This window comes from Pseudorca crassidens, chromosome 9, assembly GCF_039906515.1.
Source record: "Pseudorca crassidens isolate mPseCra1 chromosome 9, mPseCra1.hap1, whole genome shotgun sequence".
NCBI lineage: Eukaryota > Metazoa > Chordata > Mammalia > Artiodactyla > Delphinidae > Pseudorca > Pseudorca crassidens.
Genome location: NC_090304.1, coordinates 5,256,860 through 5,273,974, shown reverse-complemented (window position 1 = coordinate 5,273,974; position 17,115 = coordinate 5,256,860).

The window sequence follows — 17,115 nt, the reverse complement described above, 5'->3', positions numbered from 1 at the left end:
ATACCATATTTGTTTTTCTCTTTCTGACTTACTTCACTCTGTATGACAGACTCTAGGTCCATCCACATCTCTGCGAATGACCCAGTTTCATTCCTTTTTATGACTGAGTAATATTCCATTGTATATATGTACCACATCTTCTTTATCCATTCATCTGTTGATGGGCATTTAGGGTTCTTCCATGACCTGGCTATTGTAAACAGTGCTGAAATGAACATTGGGGTGCATGTGTCTTTTTGAATTATGGTTTTATCTGGGTATATGCCCAGTAGTGGGATTGCTGGGTCATATGGTAATTCTATTTTTAGTATTTTAAGGAACCTCTATACTGTTCTCCATAGTGTCTGTATCAATTTACATTCCCACCAACAGGGCAAGAGGGTTCCCTTTTCTCCACACCCTCTCCAGCATTTGTTGTTTGTAGATTTTCTGATGGTGCCCATTCTAACTGGTGTGAGGTGATACCTCATTGTAGTTTTGATTTGCATTTCTCTAAAAATTAGTGATGTTGAGCAGCTTTTCATGTACCTCTTGGCCATCTGTATGTCTACTTTGGAGAAATGTCTATTTAGGTCTTCTGTCCATTTTTTGATTGGGTTGTTTGTTTTTTTAATATTGAGCTGTATGAGCTGTTTATATATTTTGGAGATTAATCCTTTGTTGATTCGTTTGCAAATATTTTCTCCCATTCTGAGGGTTGTCATTTCATCTTGTTTATAGTTTCCTTTGCTGTGCAAAAGCTTTAAAGTTTCATTAGGTCCCATTTGTTTATTTTTGTTTTTATTTCCATTACTCTAGGAGGTGGGTCAAAAAGATCTTGCTGTGATTTATGTCCAAGAGTGTTCTTCCTATGTTTTCCTCTAAGAGTTTTATAGTGTCTGGTCTTACATTTAGGTTCTTAATCCATTTTGAGTTTATTTTTGTGTATGGTGTTAGGAAGTGTTCTAATTTCATTCTTTTACATGTAACTGTCCAGTTTTCCCAGCACCACTTATTGAAGAGACTGTCTTTTCTCCATTGTATATCCTTGCCTCCTTTTTCATAGATTAATTGACCATAGGTGCGTGAGTTTATCTCTGGGCTTTCTATCCTGTTCCATTGACCTATATTTCTGTTTCTGTGGCAGTACCATAATGTCTTGATTACTGTAGCTTTGTAGTATAGTCTGAAGTCAGGGAGTCTGATTCCTTCAACTCTGTTTTTTCCCCTTAGGATTGCTTTTGCTCTTTGGGGTCTTCTGTGTCTCCATACAAATTTTAAGATATTTTGTTCTAGTTCTGTGAAAAATGCCATTGGTAATTTGATAGGGATTGCATTGAATCTGTAGATTGCTTTGGGTAGCACAGTCATTTTCACAATATTGATTCTTCCAATCCAAGAACATGCTATATCTCTCCATCTCTTTGTGTCATCTTTGATTTCTTTCATCAGTGTTTTATAGTTTTCTGAGTACAGGTCTTTTCCCTCCTTAGGTAGGTTTATTCCTAGGTATTTTATTCTTTTTGTTGCAATGGTGAATGGAATTGTTTCCTTAATTTCTCTTTCTGATCTTGCATCATTAGCGTATAGGAATGCAAGAGATTTCTGTGCATTAATTTTGTATCCTGAAACTTTACCAAATTCATTGATTAGCTCTAGTAGTTTTCTGGTGGCATCTTTAGGATTCTCTATGTATAGTATCATGTCATCTGCAAACAGTGACAGTTTTACTTCTTCTTTACCAATTTGTATTGCTTTTATTTCTTTTTCTTCTCTGCCATGGCTAGGACTTCCAAAACTATGTTGAATAATAGTGGTGAGAGTGGACATCCTTGTCTTGTTCCTGATCTTAGAGGAAATGCTTTCAGTTTTTCACCATTGAGAATGATGTTGGCTGTGCGTTTATCATATGTGACCTTTATTATGTTGAGGTAGGTTCCCTCTATGCCCACTTTCTGGAGAGATTTTATCGTAAGTGGGTGTTGAATTTTGTCAAAAGCTTTTTCTGCATCTATTGAGATGATTATATGGTTTTTATTCTTCAATTTTTTAATATGGTGTATCACATTGATTGATTTGCATATATTGAAGAATCCTTGCATCCCTGGGATAAATCCCATTTGATCATGGTGTATGATCCTTTTAATGTGTTGTTGGATTCTGTTTGCTAGTATTTTGTTGAGGATTTTTACATCTCTATTCATCAGTGATATTGGTCCGTAATTTTCTTTTTTTGTAGTATATTTGTCTGGTTTTGGTGTCAGGGTGATGGTGGCCTCATAGAATGAGTTTGGAAGTTTTCCTTCCTCTGCAATTTTTTGGGAGAGTTTGAGAAGGATGGGTGTTAGCTCTTCTCTAAATGTTTGATAGAATTCACCTGTGAAGCCATCTGGTCCTGGACTTTTGTTTGTCGGAAGATTTTGGATCACAGTTTCAATTTCATTACTTGTGATTGGTCTGTTCATATTTTCTATTTCTTTCTAGTTCAGCCTTGGAAGGTTATACCTTTCTAAGAATTTGTCCACTTCTTCTAGGTTGTCCATTTTATTGGCATAGAGTTGCTTGTAGTAGTCCCTTAGGATGCTTTGTATTTCTGCAGTGTCCATTGTAACTTCTCCTTTTTCATTTCTACTTTTATTGATTTGAGTCCTCTCCCTCTTTTTCTTGATTAGTCTGGCTAAAGGTATATCAATTTAGTTAATCTTCTCAAAGAACCAGCTTTTAGTTTTATTGATCTTTGCTATTGTTTTCTTTGTTTCTATTTCATTTATTTCTGCTCTGATCTTTATGATTTCTTTCTTTCTACTAACTTTGGGTTTTGTTTGTTCTTCTTTCTCTAGTTGCTTTAGGTGTAGGGTTAGATTGTTTATTTGAGATTTTTCTTGTTTCTTGAGGCATTGTATTGCTATAAAGTTCCCTGTTAGAACCGTTTTTGCTGCATCCCATAGGTTTTGGATCGTCATGTTTTCATTGTCATTTGTCTCTAGGTATTTTTTTATTTCCTCTTTGATTTCTTCAATGATCTCTTGGTTATTTCATAACGTATTGTTTAGCCTCCATGTGTGTGTGTTTTTTACATTTTTTTCCCTGTAACTTATTTCTAATCTCAGAGTGTTGTGGTTGGGCAAGATGCTTGATATGATGTTAATTTTCTTACATTTACCAAGGCTTGATTTGTGTCCCAAGATATGATCTATCCTGGAAAATGTTCCCTGTGCACTTGAGAAGAAAGTATAATCTGCTGTTTTCAGATGGAATGTCCTATAAATATCAATTAAATCTATCTGGTCTGTTGTGTCATTTAAAGCTTGTGTTTCTTTATTAATTTTCTGTCTGGATGATCTGTCCATTGGTGTAAGTGAGGGGTTAAAGCCCCCCACTATTATTGTGTGTCGATTTCCTCTTTTATAGCTGTTAGCGTTTGCCTTATGAGGTGCTCCTGTGTTGGGTGCATATATATTTATAATTGTTATATCTTCTTCTTGGATTGATCCCTTGATTGTTATGTAGTGTCCTTCCTTGTCTCTTGTAACATTCTTTATTTTAAAGTCCATTTTATCTGATATGAGTATTGCTACTCCAGCTTTCTTTTGATTTCCATTTGCATGGAATATTTTTTTCCATCCCCGATCATTGTTATTTTTAAATGAATAAATCATTTAAAGATTTCTTGGTTTTCATTTCTAATGTGGTAAATAGCAACAGGTCGAACCCTTATAGAGCTCTTTGGTTCCCTCAAACAATTTTGAGTGGAAAGGGGTCCTGAGACCACAATGTTTGGGACCAAGTGCTGGAAAGGCTGCTGTTCCTCAGGGACTGGCCCTGCTCCCTGGTCCAGCTCACCCCCTCCTCTGACTTCTCCGCATTTATTCCATCTTCTGTGAGTTTCAAGGGTCTGTTTTGAAAGTCAAAAGCCAAGGATTAACTCTTTTATTTGTCATCCTGCCACCTGAGCTGGAATTAGCATGGACACTTCACAGCCCTTATGCTCTAGCCACCATTCCCAGGACCTGCCCTACAGCCCAGGGGCACATGGACAGCGGTGTGGGAAAGAGAGTTCTTCCCTAATTATCTGGGGAGTGGCGGGGGAGAGCATCAGGCTTACTTGTACTTCATAGAGTTCAGAGAACAGTTTTGTAACACCTAATGAGATGGGAAAATGTCCTTGTAATCGAATGCTCTTTAAAATAAAAAAAAAAAAAAGCAGGCACATTCTCAACCAAAGAACTTTGCCTTGGCTGTACCCACTGTCTGGAATGTTCTTCCCCCGGATGACATCTTGACTGCATCCTCCCTTGCTTCTTTGTCTCCCCTCTCAAGGAGATCCTTCCTGACCACCCTATGTTCTCCTGATCCCCCAACCCTGTTCTACATTTCATTTTTCTGTAATACTTCTAACATATTACACAAGTATTGATACATTTCTTACTTATTATCTATCTCCCCTCCCTCTAAAGTATAAACCCATGACAGCAGGGGTCTTTGTTGGGTATCCAAAGCACAGGCCTGGCACATAGTAGGTGTTCAATATATATATATATATATATATTTTTTTTTTTTTTTTTTTGCGGTACGCGGGCCTCTCACTGCTGTGGCCCCTCCCGTTGCGGAGCGCAGGCTCCGGACGCGCAGGCTCAGCGGCCATGGCTCACGGGCCCAGCCGCTCCGCGGCATGTGGGACCTTCCCGGACCGGGGCACAAACCCGCGTCCCCTGCATCGGCAGGCGGCCTCTCAACCACTGCGCCACCAGGGAAGCCCTGTTCAATAAATATTTGTGGAGTGAGTAAATGAATGATGAATAAATGCCAGGTTGATAGAAAAGAAGAAACATGCGTCCAAGTCTTGCGCCCACGGAGCACACAGTAGCTCTAAAGGTATGTACCTTTAACTTCATCTCGGCTCTGGTTTGAACCCTAAACCCTGAGGCTTCATCAACTTCCAGCCTCATGCCACAGCTATGTAGCCTGGAGTCTAAATAAAGTCTGACCCAGGGTGACTCTCATACCTACCGCTCTATGAAGCCATAACTGGAGAGAACTAAAGATGTATGTGCAGGGATGTTAGTGGCAGTATCAGGTCTAACACTGGAAAACTGGAAGATGGCTAAAGTTACCTAACATGCTTAGGTAAATTGCAGTACGTCCATCAGAGGCATTATTAAACAGTGATTCAAATAATGCTTTTAAAGAACCATTAATAATATTGGGAAATGCTCAGGACATCGCATTAAGTGTAAAAAAAGCAAGAGATAAAAATTACGTATAGGGCTTCCCTAGTGGCGCAGTGGTTGAGAGTCCGCCTGCTGATGCAGGGGACACGGGTTCGTGCCCCGGCCCAGGAAGATCCCACATGCCGCGGAGCGGCTGGGCCCGTGAGCCATGGCCGCTGAGCCTGCGTGTCCGGAACCTGTGCTCCGCAACGGGAGAGGCCACAACAGTGAGAGACCCGCGTACCGCACAAAAAAAAAAAAAAAAAAAAAAAAAAAAATTACATATAAAACGCAATCGCTCTGGTGTTGCATGAATTTTATGTGAATTTTACGTGCCTGCTTTAAAATATAAAGATCAAAATAAAAAGTGCAGTTAGAAAAAAGAAGGAAATAATATGTATAAACATTGGAAAAGAAGTAGTTAAATCATCCTTTTTTAAAAAAGCTGGTATGATTAAATAGCTAGAAAGCCCACGATAATAAACCTAAAATTAAACAAAACAAAACAAAACACACCTAGCACCCAGATCTTGGTTTCTAAATATCCTTCTTTGTAAAAGGAACCAGGTTCCTTGGAAAACTGGTTAACTGGTTGATTTTAATGCTGGGTCAGGGAATAAATATACGAGATAGTCCTGGAGAGCGAGAAAGTAAGGAAGTGCTATTAAAAAAAAAAAGGGTAGCCACAATGAAGTCAAAGGCTGGAGCAACTGAAGTTACAAAATAAATAATGATAGCATGCTTTTATAACCCAGAGAATAAAACCAACACCCATGAGTCCATATTGACATAGATAACTGAAAAAAGTGAATACCTGGGGGAGAATGCTCTTATCTAGTTTCTTTGGCCTACCCCATTTCCTCCTTCCCACGAATCAGATGTTTCCATTATTTTGTACAGTAATTTGTTTCAATTTAACCAAATGTCTACCGTGTTCTTTGCTCACCATTCCCTCTTGTAATTCAGACCTTGTTTCCCACTGAAGGACACTGTCAAGCCGCTTCTCCGCTGAGGGCTTATCGGTCAACTCTCTTAGTTTTGTCTGGAAAAATCTTTATTTGGCCCCGTTCTTGAGGACCGTTCTGCTGGGTTTAGAATGCGGGGTTGAGATTACTTCCTGCCCCTCGAAGGCTGTTCTCTGCTGTGCACTGTCAGTCTAACGGGCATTTCTTCTTTCGCATTCTGTCATTTTCTTCGGCTGGATTTAAGAGTTTTCTTTTTGTTCTGCTGCTTTCCCGGCATGACAGTTAATTTACTGCCTCCCAGCCCCAAACCCACCCCTCACTGCCTGCTCTGTGGTAATGGGGCCGGAGGGGGCTGGAGGGGCGGCAGCAGAGGGTTGTCACCCTGGGGCTGGGTTTCCAGGGGGAGCTGGGGGCGCATCTCTGTGGCCTTCTCCTCCCTCTACCGCTGTCTTCAGTGAGGTCCGGTCTCTGCCCAGGGACCCTCTTGCATGGGCCTCTATCTCAGCTCTGGGGCTGTGCTGCTCCTTATATGTACTATTCCAGCATTCTTTAAAGTTGTCTTTATCTCTGCTACCCAATCCCCCAGGACTCCAATCCCCTGCTATGGTTAATTACTCTTTAGAATAAACTTTCCCTGTCCGGTGACTATGTGATTTCTGTCTCCTGATTGGGACCCTGAATGATACACCTATGACATGTCTAGATGTGGATTTCTTTCTTTCTTTCTTCCTTCCTCCCTCCCTCCCTCCCTCTCTCTCTCTCTTTCTTTCTTTCTTTCTTTCTTCCCCTCTCCCTCCCTCTCTCTTTCTCTCTCCCTTTCTTTCTTCCTTCCTTCCTTCCTTCCTCTTTTGAAAATCCTGCTTGGGATTCATTGAGCTTTTTGAATCCAAAGACTTGATAGCTTGCTTTATAATTTCTGTAAAACTTTCAACCATTATGACGTTAAATATTGCCTCTGCACCCCTCTGTGATTTTTCCTTTTATGACATCGATTTGGTCTGTTAGCTCTTCTCTCTCCATCTATGTGTCAATCTCCCTAAGAAAACCTTTATTGAGTTATAGTTCACACACCATACAATTCACCCATTTAAAGTGTACCATACAGTTTTTGGTGTGCTCACAAACTTGTGCAGCCATCACCACAACGAACAGAAAAAGTGAAAAACATTAGAATGTTTTCATCACCCTCACCCACCAAAAACTTCCATACCCATCGGCAGTCACTTTCCATTCTCGCCTCCCTCCAGCTCCTGGTAAGCAGTCATCTGCTGCCTGTCTCTGTGGATTTGTCCATTCAGGACATTTCAAGTAAATGGAATCATACAATATGTGGTCTTCTGCGCCTGGCTTCTTTCACTTAGCATAACGTTTTCGAGATTCATCACGTATTGTTACTTCATTCCTTTTTGTGGGTGAATAATATTCCGTTGCATACATATATCACATTTCATTTATTTGGTGATGGACATTGGATTGTTTCCACCTTTGGGCTATTATGAATAATGCTGTTATGAACATTCAGTGCAAATTTTTGTGTGGATGTACACCTTCGTTTCTCTTGAATAGATGCCTAGGGGTGGAACTGGTGGGTCACATGGTAACTCTACGTTTAACCTTCTGAGAAGATTCCAGACTGTTTCCAGAGCGGCTGCACCATTTCACATTCCCCAGGAACGCGTGAGTCCAGGTCTTTTTTATTTGCTCGTCCCTCCGTGCTTCCCCCTGGGTAGTTCTGTCCGTCCCTCTCCAGCACACTCTCAGGCCTTGTCTGATGTTTCACCTCCGCATTCAGTTTCTGATTTCAATTGTAATTTTTATTTCTGGAATAGTCCTTTTCTGCAAATTTGATGGTTTCTTGCTTCTTTGTCAGACTTTGAATATCCCTTTTTCATCTCTTTAAATGTTTGAAGAAGACTTCACACCGACAGTTTGAGAATGCAGTTTTTACAGCCTTGGGGCTGCAGTTCGCTTTTTCTGCTGACTTTCGCTCATGGTGGCTCATTTTCTGCCGGGCTCAGCGAGTTTTATAGCTTTATTACTGGGAACTCTTTGAGGGCTGGGTCTGAGGTGCGTTTGTTCCGGAGCTTCCTCTGCTTCGCCAGGCTCCGGAGGGTGAGTTTTGATGTGGTTCTGCCTCCGACGCGCTGGGACCGTAGCGCTGTGTTGAGACCCTCACAGGGACTTTTTTCTTCTTTTTAACTTTTTCTGTTCTAATCAGAGCCAAGGCCAACATGGGGACATCTTCTCCCTCCCACCCCCAAGACACCTGGTGGAGGAGACTTTGCTGGTGTTCACCCGCTGGAAATGTCCGTTTTGGGAGGTTTCTCAGATTTGCAGGCGTTTCTGATCTGACTTTCCACTTTGCTCAGGGAGGTTCCTGGGAGTGGAGGTGCCGCCAGGACAAGGCTACCTGCAGACTGTCCTGATATATATACACATATTTTCAATGAGGAGCCTGCGCACCACAACGAAGAGTAGCCCCCGCTGGCCCCAACTAGAGAAAGCCCACGCACAGCAACGAAGACCCAACGCAAAAATAAAATAAATAAATACATTTATAAAATATATATATATATTTTAATGGAGAATTTCAAGTTTCAAATATATATAAACATACAAAGAAGAGTATAATGACCCCAATAAACTCATCACACGTTGCTGACGATCATTAACCCATGGCCAGTCTTGAAGCCCACCCATCCTCAGTATGATTCTGAAGCAAATTCCAGACGTCATGCTATTTCATCTGAAAATACTTCAATATGCATTTCCCAACGATAAGAACTCTTTTCAAAACAGAGACACACTATCTGTATTCACGCCTAAAGTTTAAAATAATAATTTCCTAATATCGTGAGTGTTCAGTTTTCTGCTGTAATTAGTGTTCGAATGGTCAATTGCCTCAAAACCATGAGATGGCTTTCTTGCTTTCTTATTATTTCTGGCCTTAATGATACCCCCTACTTTCATGCCAACTCCACCACGCATTAAAAAATGTTTACTTAGCGGGAGTTCCCTGGTGGCCTAGTAGTTAGGACTCCGGGCTTTCACTGCTGTGGCCCGGGTTTGATTTCTGGTCGGGGAACTGAGATCTTGCAAGCTGTGTGGCACAGCCAAAAAAACCCCAAAAAACAAAAAACAAAAAAACCCCACAAAACACAAAAACCAGTTTAATTAGTGTTGCTTCCAATACTTTTATGTGTTTCGTACCAAGTGGCATTCTCTGTATATCTACTCTATTATTTTGCCAGAAACAGAAGTTCCTGCCCATGATTTTGCTTTTGAGTATGTGCCTAGCAAAAAAAGAGTGGAAGGGCATATATGAAAATGCAAACAGTAGTTAGATCTCAGCCATGAGATTATATACGATTTTTGCTCTCTTCTTTATCCTTTCCTATGTTTACAAACTTCTCTTCAACGAGCACGAATTGATTTTATAATCAGACTATAAAATATAAAATGAAGTCAATGGACCTAACTAACACCATAAGCACTGCCTCCTAAGCCTGGCTCCACTCTCCCTGTCCTTCAGCCTCACCGACACCAACTTTCCACAAACACAGGGCCGCCTCAGGCCATTTGCACATTCCCTGGACTCTTCCTCAGATTATTGGGGTTGGCAAGAGGCAAGTGGGGGAGAATCCTGACCGCATCCACCCTGCCTGCCAATTGGCTTACCCGTAGCTGAGGGTCCTGAGCCACCGGGAGAGTCAGAGCAGGCTGGCAGTGGAAATCTACCTAGAGCCTTCTTCCCCAGGTGATCCAGCAAACCTGACAGCAACAGGGGTCGGGGAGGACAGCTGCCAGAGTGTCCACTGCAGCCCCCACCTTGGTGGAGGGCATTTGGGAAGCAGTTAACACCCCCTGACCCTGCACACGTGACTCGGTAGCAGTAGTTTGTACAGGTTTGTACAGGTTCGTGCAGGACGTGGAGGGCAGAGCCCCGGGTGCAGATTACAGGTGCTTAGATCCGAGGCTGACACAGGCTGTGGCCCCAGGCCAGGTACTCAGCCTCTCTGAGCCTCAGTTTCCTTGTGGGGTTGATAACAGAGTCTTCCTGTGGGCAGTGCTGGCGTGGATGTGTGGATGTATAGGCCTGGGTGTGAAAGTCACCAGCAGACCAGGAAGGAGGATCTACCAGATGTTATGAAGCTCAAGCTCAGGCACCCTCCTCCAGGCACCTGCCGAGAAGCTCAGCTTGGGAGCCCTCTGTGCCCTGGTAGCAACGTTTTCTATCTGCAGCCTGGTTTTCTTAATCCCCAGCAGAGCCGAGCCAGGCAGCTACTGTTATCCCCACTGGCACAGATTAGGAAACTGGGGTGCCCAGGGGTTCCACAGCTTGCCCAAGGGCATGAGGTGGGCATTCGAACCTGTCCCCCGATCTGGGGGCCGCATTCTCTCCTTTTGTCTTGACAGCATCGGGTAGAGACAGCCAGTGCCATTTCTTCTCTGGCGAGGTCCTCTTCTCCACGCCCCTCCCTTTTGACAAGTGCTTTCTTCTCTGAATCCCGGAGCGCCTGGAGAGCCCGGCAGGGCAGGATGCTGCTGTCCCCTCGTGGCCACAGGGATCACTGCAGGCAGGCCTGAATCAGGAGCGCCGGGAGCAGGGACGTGCCTGAGCCGCCCTGGCTCTCGAGGGCCTCAGCCTTCTCTCTGCTCCCCCCACTCCCCCGACCCCCGAGGCCTGTTGGGGAAGAGAAATAACAAGTCTGCATCTCCACCGCTTGCTCACTGAGAGATCCCAGTCAAGTCACCTAACCTTCCCCGGCCTCAGTTTTCCCCTCTATAGAATGGGCATAAGTGAGATCTTCCCTCTACAGTTAGGAGGATTTCGTGAGCAGGCAGGGGCTCCTGGAGGACCTAGAACGCCGGGCTGCGGAGGACTCGCCGGCAGCCTCCCGCCCAGAGGGAGCAGCTGGAAGCCCGCGGGCGGTGTGCCCGTCAGTGGAAGGAGGAAACAGTCCTGGTGCAGATTCCGCAGCCGTTTGTTGACTGGGAGGTGGGGCTGCTCATCAAAGGCGCCGCGCGCCCTGCCCGCTGCTGCGCGCTGTGATCTTTGGTCGGATGTGTGGTCCTGGCCTGGGAGGGGAGCTGGCAGGAGACACGTCCCCCACTGCCGGGCGCCCCAAGCATCGGCTCTCAGCCTTGCCTGCTGCACCTGGTGCGCGTGCCGAGGGGCAGGGTCTGCCTGGCCGCCTTGTGAGGGTTCGTGTCCTTGCGGCCCAACGCCCCCGCACGGGTATCTTCAGGCCCAAAGCCAGGCCCAGCTATCCTGGGGAGTCTATGCAGCCGGAGAAGCCCCACCCACTCGCGCCAGAGCCTGGAGGCTGCCGCAGCTTCTCACCGGAGCCTGGGGCTGCCGCAGCTTCTAAGACCCCAGCAGGGAGAAGGAGGGGCCTTCGTGGGATTAGCGGGGGCCCAAGACACCCCCAGGCACCCTCCTCCAGGCAAAGCCTCCTGGGTGTGTGCGTGTGGCATGCGGGGGGGCACTCCCATGACTCCCCTCTAGAATCTGGAATCTAGAATCTGGAATCACAGCTTCTGGGGATGGTGAGATCCACACCTCCCCGCCCCCGCCCATCTGAGCTCCAGGAACGTTCCTGCGCAAAGTTCCACTTGTGCAGAGCTCCCACTTGGGAGCTCTGCCGTCTGGGTCCTCGGCCCTGCAGCCTGCCTGCCTTCCATCCCCTCCCCCTTCGGTCCCCCACAAGCCAGCTGCTCCCGGCCCCAGTACTGCGGGTCACTGTTCCACACCACACCTGCCTCCCACGGAGACCACCCGGCCCCACCGCGGCTGCCTGTTCCAGCCGACCCTTTGTGAAGGCTCAGCTCACCTCATTCACCCCACCTGCGCCCGCCCCTCCTCCACCCGCTGTTGGCTAGGAGGGACCTCATCCCCATGGGTCTCTGTAGCAGTTACTCTCTCCCCTCTCCTCACCTCCGTCCCCACCTGACCACCCCCCAACTCATCCAGGGAAAGGTGACCCTAAGAGACCGAGGGGCCAGGAGGACTGTGGCCAGCCCAGAGGAACTGTGCGCACGGCCTGGGGGAGGGAACAGAGGCCAGCGGGAAAGGGGGCTCCAATCCTGGAACATGGCAGGAGGAGCTACAGGGCACTGGGGAGCCATAGAGGACTCCTGTGAAGGGAGGGCCACTGTCAGATGGGCATCTGACAGCCATGATGCGGGCTGCACTGAGGGACAGGTTACAGTGGGGAGAGCCCCGGGGAGCCCGAAGCTACCCTGGAGATGGAGCAAAGTGGCCCCTGGGGGGCTGTGCCTGAAGCAGGGGAGTGTGTGTGTGTGTGTGTGTGTGTGTGTGTGTGTGTGTGTGTAGGAGGGACAGAGGCTGGGAGAGCGAAAGAGCTGCTGAGGCCGAGGCTGGAGGTGACTCAGGGCAGCAAGGGAAGGAGGCTGGGGGTGGCGGTGGAGGAGACGCAGAATCTAGACTCAAGATGCAGCAGGGATGGGAAGGTCATCGCAGGGGCAGGACTGCCCGAGCAGGCGCTGAGGCCAGGCAGCAAGTGTAGACGGTGGGCCGGAGGGGCTTGGCGGCCCAGGGGACAGAGAGGAAAGAACGACAGGGAACGGTGAGTTTTTGTCGTACTTTCTTCAGAAGGGAGGCTCTCACTCAGGTTTACAAGCTGAGCCGCTGGAGCCAGAAGAGGGGGCGTGAGCTGGCCTGTGGCCAGGCCGGAGGGGGTCCCTGCAGGGAGGGCCAGGACCTGGGGAAGGGGAGGTGGTCGGTGCACAGCGGGGGTTAGCCTGGTGGGAGGAGGGTCGGGGCAGAGCCGGTGGCTGGGTCTCAGTTCCAGCCTGGCCACTTCCCGGCTGGCTGACCTGGGGCGGGTGTGCTGAGCTGTTGGTATCTCTCTCGAGGAGTGGCGTTAGGATGGGACTTTCTGCCTCCATTTCGTCTGATACTGAAGGTCTGAGCCAGAGCAGTAAGTAACATCTTGCCTGGGGCTCCCAGCTTTAGGGGCCCCTACCCCACCCCTCCAGCCTGCTCATCCTCCGCAGGGGACACGCTCCCTGGCGCTCACCACCCCGCACCTCGGCCCAGGTACGTGGGCCTGGGAGTCGTTGCCCAAACGGCACAGGGTCCAAGTCCAGGCTGTGCGGGCACCTCCCCCAGACACGTCCTCCCACTGCGGACCTCGCCTGGGGCTGCATCTCCGTCACCTTGTTCTAACCCAGAGGGGTCCAAAAAGTTATACGTGGCACTACCTTCCTGGTGTTATGTGTCTCCAATAAATAGTTTGGAAGAGCTCTCCTCAGAGCCCTCTCCTAAGCGAACAGAAGAATTTTGTTACATCTAAAAAAAAAACCCACTCATGATTCTTAATATCATCAGAGTTATTTTTTCAAGCAGGATATGATCCATCAGGATCTCCCTTTTGTCTATTTTTTTTTTTTTTTTTTTTTTGCGGTACGCGGGCCTCTCACTGCTGTGGCCTCTCCCGTTGCGGAGCACAGGCTCCGGACGCGCAGGCTCAGCGGCCATGGCTCACGGGCCCAGCCACTCCGCGGCATGTGGGATCTTCCCGGACCGGGACACGAACCCGTGTCCCCTGCACCCGCAGGCGGACTCTCAACCACTGCGCCACCAGGGAAACCCCCTTTTGTCTCTTTTTATCCAGAAAAATCCCTCCACCTTTTTTTTTTTTTAATAATGGCATTGATGTATTGAGAATGATTTATCATTTTAAGTGGCAGGCACAGTGCCGGGCCTGCCCTGTACTTTGGCCCTCCACGTGCTTGGGGTGAGGGTCCTGCGGAGGAGAGCCTGATTCCTCCAGCCCGAGGGCGACGGACTCGCTCCTGTTTGCCTTGACCTTCCCAGCGTTAGCTCTGAAAGTTCTGTGTTCTGCGAACCCCTCAGTTCCGGGCAAACCGAGATGGCTCATCACTCTAATTAGTCCACCGCCCACCTTGAGAGTAGAAAAGCGTCCCCTTCAACCCGAAACTGGCAAGAGGGGCTTCGAGGAACCAGGTGAACATACGTTCCCTGGAGCTGTGGTCCGGGTGGGGGACAACGCATGGGTCTGCTGCTTGCTCCATGCCTGACACGTTAAAGGCCAAGGTTAGTGCTGTAGCTGCCTTGCCAGCCGTGGAACTGGATAGGTAGCCATGTTTCCAGGACGACTGGTCAAAGGCGTTATGTCCTGGGGGTCAGGCACCACCTGAGAAATATCTAAGGTCCCACAAAGAGCCTCAAAGAGAAAGATCAACATTCAGGATCCCCCAAACCTACAGGGTCCCAGTCCCCTCCGGCCCTCCCTCCATCCCCAGCCCCAGCCTGGAGTAGGAGAGGGAGGCGGAGCTAGCCCTCCCCCACTGTGGCTCCCCTGCCTGCAGCCCAGTTGAGCTGGAGGAGGGGAGAAGCTGTCACTTTGAATAAACTTCCGTTTTCATCATTAAACCAGAGCTGGAACTGCAGCTCCTGGGCTGACGCCATTCCTGGGACTAGAAGGCAGCCGCACACCTGTCTGGCCCAGGTGTCCATCCAGGTGCAGGGAAAGGTCTTCCTGCCTTGCCCTGTGGAGTCCTGCGTGTTCAACTAAGTGAACGTGGTATGCCTGGCCTCAATAAAAGCCAGGTGTTTGCAAGCCACCATGTAATTCCAGATAGCTCCTCAAGGTCAAGGATGATGGGCCGCCCACTAGGTCCAGTGGACACGTGTCCATGCCCATCCCACTCATCTGGCAGCGCCACACGTGGCCCTTTCCCTCCAATCACTGTCTTCCCTGGCTCCTGGGAGCTGCTCTCTTCTGGTCTTTCTCACCTCTGAGCTTGGGGGGCCCCAAACGCTCAGCCCTTGAATCTCTTTCTTCGTAACTGTTCCTCTGGGACCATGGCCTTAAATACTGAAGACTCCCACGTTTCTAAGCCCAGCCCAGCCCTCTTCCCTAAAGCCCGGTCCCTGCCCACGCTACTCCTCCACTGGGAAGTCTACTAGAATCTCAACTAGACAAGTTCAAGGTGGGACTCCAGACCCTTCCATTCACCAATGCTTTCGTCTCAGTGAATGGCAGCCCCTCAGCCGGCCTCCTTGGTCCCTCTCCTGACCCTTCAGTCTCTTTCCCACACAGGAGCAGAGGATCTGTAACATGGAAATCAAGTCCCATGGTCCCTCTGCTCCTGGCCCTCTGATGGTCCCCCAGCTTACTCAGAGGAGGCAGCTCCCAAGACCCTGCAGAGCTGGCCTGCTGCTCTCTGACCTTGGCTGTCTCAGGCCCTCTGGCCCCTCACTGTGCCTCAGGGCCTTTGCACGGGCCTTCCCTTCTTCCGGGTCTCTGCACAAATGTCACCTTCCTAGGGAAGCCTTCCTCACCCCTTGCCCTGCTTTACCTTCTCTAGAATGGGTATCACCCCGCTAGAGCAGGAGTGGGCAAACGCGCCTATAAAGGGCCGGTGGGTAGACACTTTAGGTTCCACAGGCCACACGGCCTCTGTTGTGACCACTCGCCTTTGCCGTTATCATGTAAAATAAGTTGGAGATGATACCCCTGGACAAGCCCTTACCTCTCTGACCTCAGTTTCCTTCCCTGACAAATGAGTTTGTGAAGATTAAGGACTGTGTTAGACTCCTGTGGCCGCCATGACAAACCGCCACCAACTGGAGGGCTTAAGACAGCAGCTGGTCCTCTCTCACCATCTGGAGGCCAGAAGCCTGAAATCCAGGTGTCCGCAGGGCCGTGCTCCCTCCAGAGGCTCTAGGGGAAGACCCTTCCTCACCTCCTCCAGCGTCCGGGGGCTCCAGGCATTCCTTGGCTTGTGGCTGCCTCCCTCTGTTCTCTACTTCCAGTTTTGCATGGCCCTCTCCTCTTCTGTTATCAGACAATGTCATTGGATTTAGGGCCCACCTGGATAATCCAGGGTGACCTCCTCCTCCTTCTTTTCTTTTTTTGCCCTTGCCACGCGGCTTTGCGGGATCTTAGTTCCCTGACAAGGGGTTGAACCCAGGCCCTGGGCAGTGAAAGCCTGGAGTCCTAACCACTGGACCGCCAGGGAATTCCGTATCATTCCCATTTTATGAATGAGGAAACTGAGGCTCGCAGAAATGAGGTTCACCTGTGTCCTTCACACCCCAGCTGTCTCCGTAGAAACCAGGAACGCTACCTACTAAGCCTTTGCACTGCCCACCACCGCACACCGATGGCAGCCCTTCCTTGCCTGCTCCTGGTGCAAGATGCTGGGCACTGGTGCCACTGCAGGGAGAGGTCTGTGGGGATCCGAAGGATGGCCAGTCAGTGGACGTTCCCACTGCGCGCCTCCACTGAGCTGCCCTCGGGAGGACGCCTGAGGCTCAGAGGGCCCGGAAATGCTGGAGCTCAGGGCACACCTCTGACCACAGCGGCCAGGCCTGCCGGGCGGGAGGGCTCGCATGCCCAGAATAACTCACCAGAGTCAGCATGTTCCAGCTTGGGAGGGAAACCAAAGAGGCACTTTTCCCCAAGTGTCATGGGGCTGAGACGTCAACCACTGATGGGCCCTAAATGGAACCCAACTGAGGCCCTGTCCACAGAAACGATTAGATCCGACAGGTGCTGAGCCCCGCCCTTGCTTCATTGTGATGGAACTCACATCTGAGCAATGAACTGAGAGTGAACACTTCCAAACGCACGGCCTAAGAAAAGTGTGGTAGCGTGATGATCTGTGACAGGCAGCCTTCTGGGGAAGTGGAAGCTTAGCACGTTCTCTGGTTGCTTCTTACATTAGTGAAGAGTCTAAAAATTACTGCCCTTGTGAGGTTAGAATTCTGCAGAATCAAATAGTGCTTCAATCTCATTGTTCTTTGCAAACAGCTTTTCTCAAAGCTCTGATCAGAGTCAGGCAACTTGGGCTATCGTTCTGATGCCTTGAGACCCGGGGCACAGTCCTTTCCCTCTCAGGGCATCTCTGGTGGCCCCTGCACAGCTGACATCCCACAGGAAACCCTGGGGCACCCCAGGAGATGC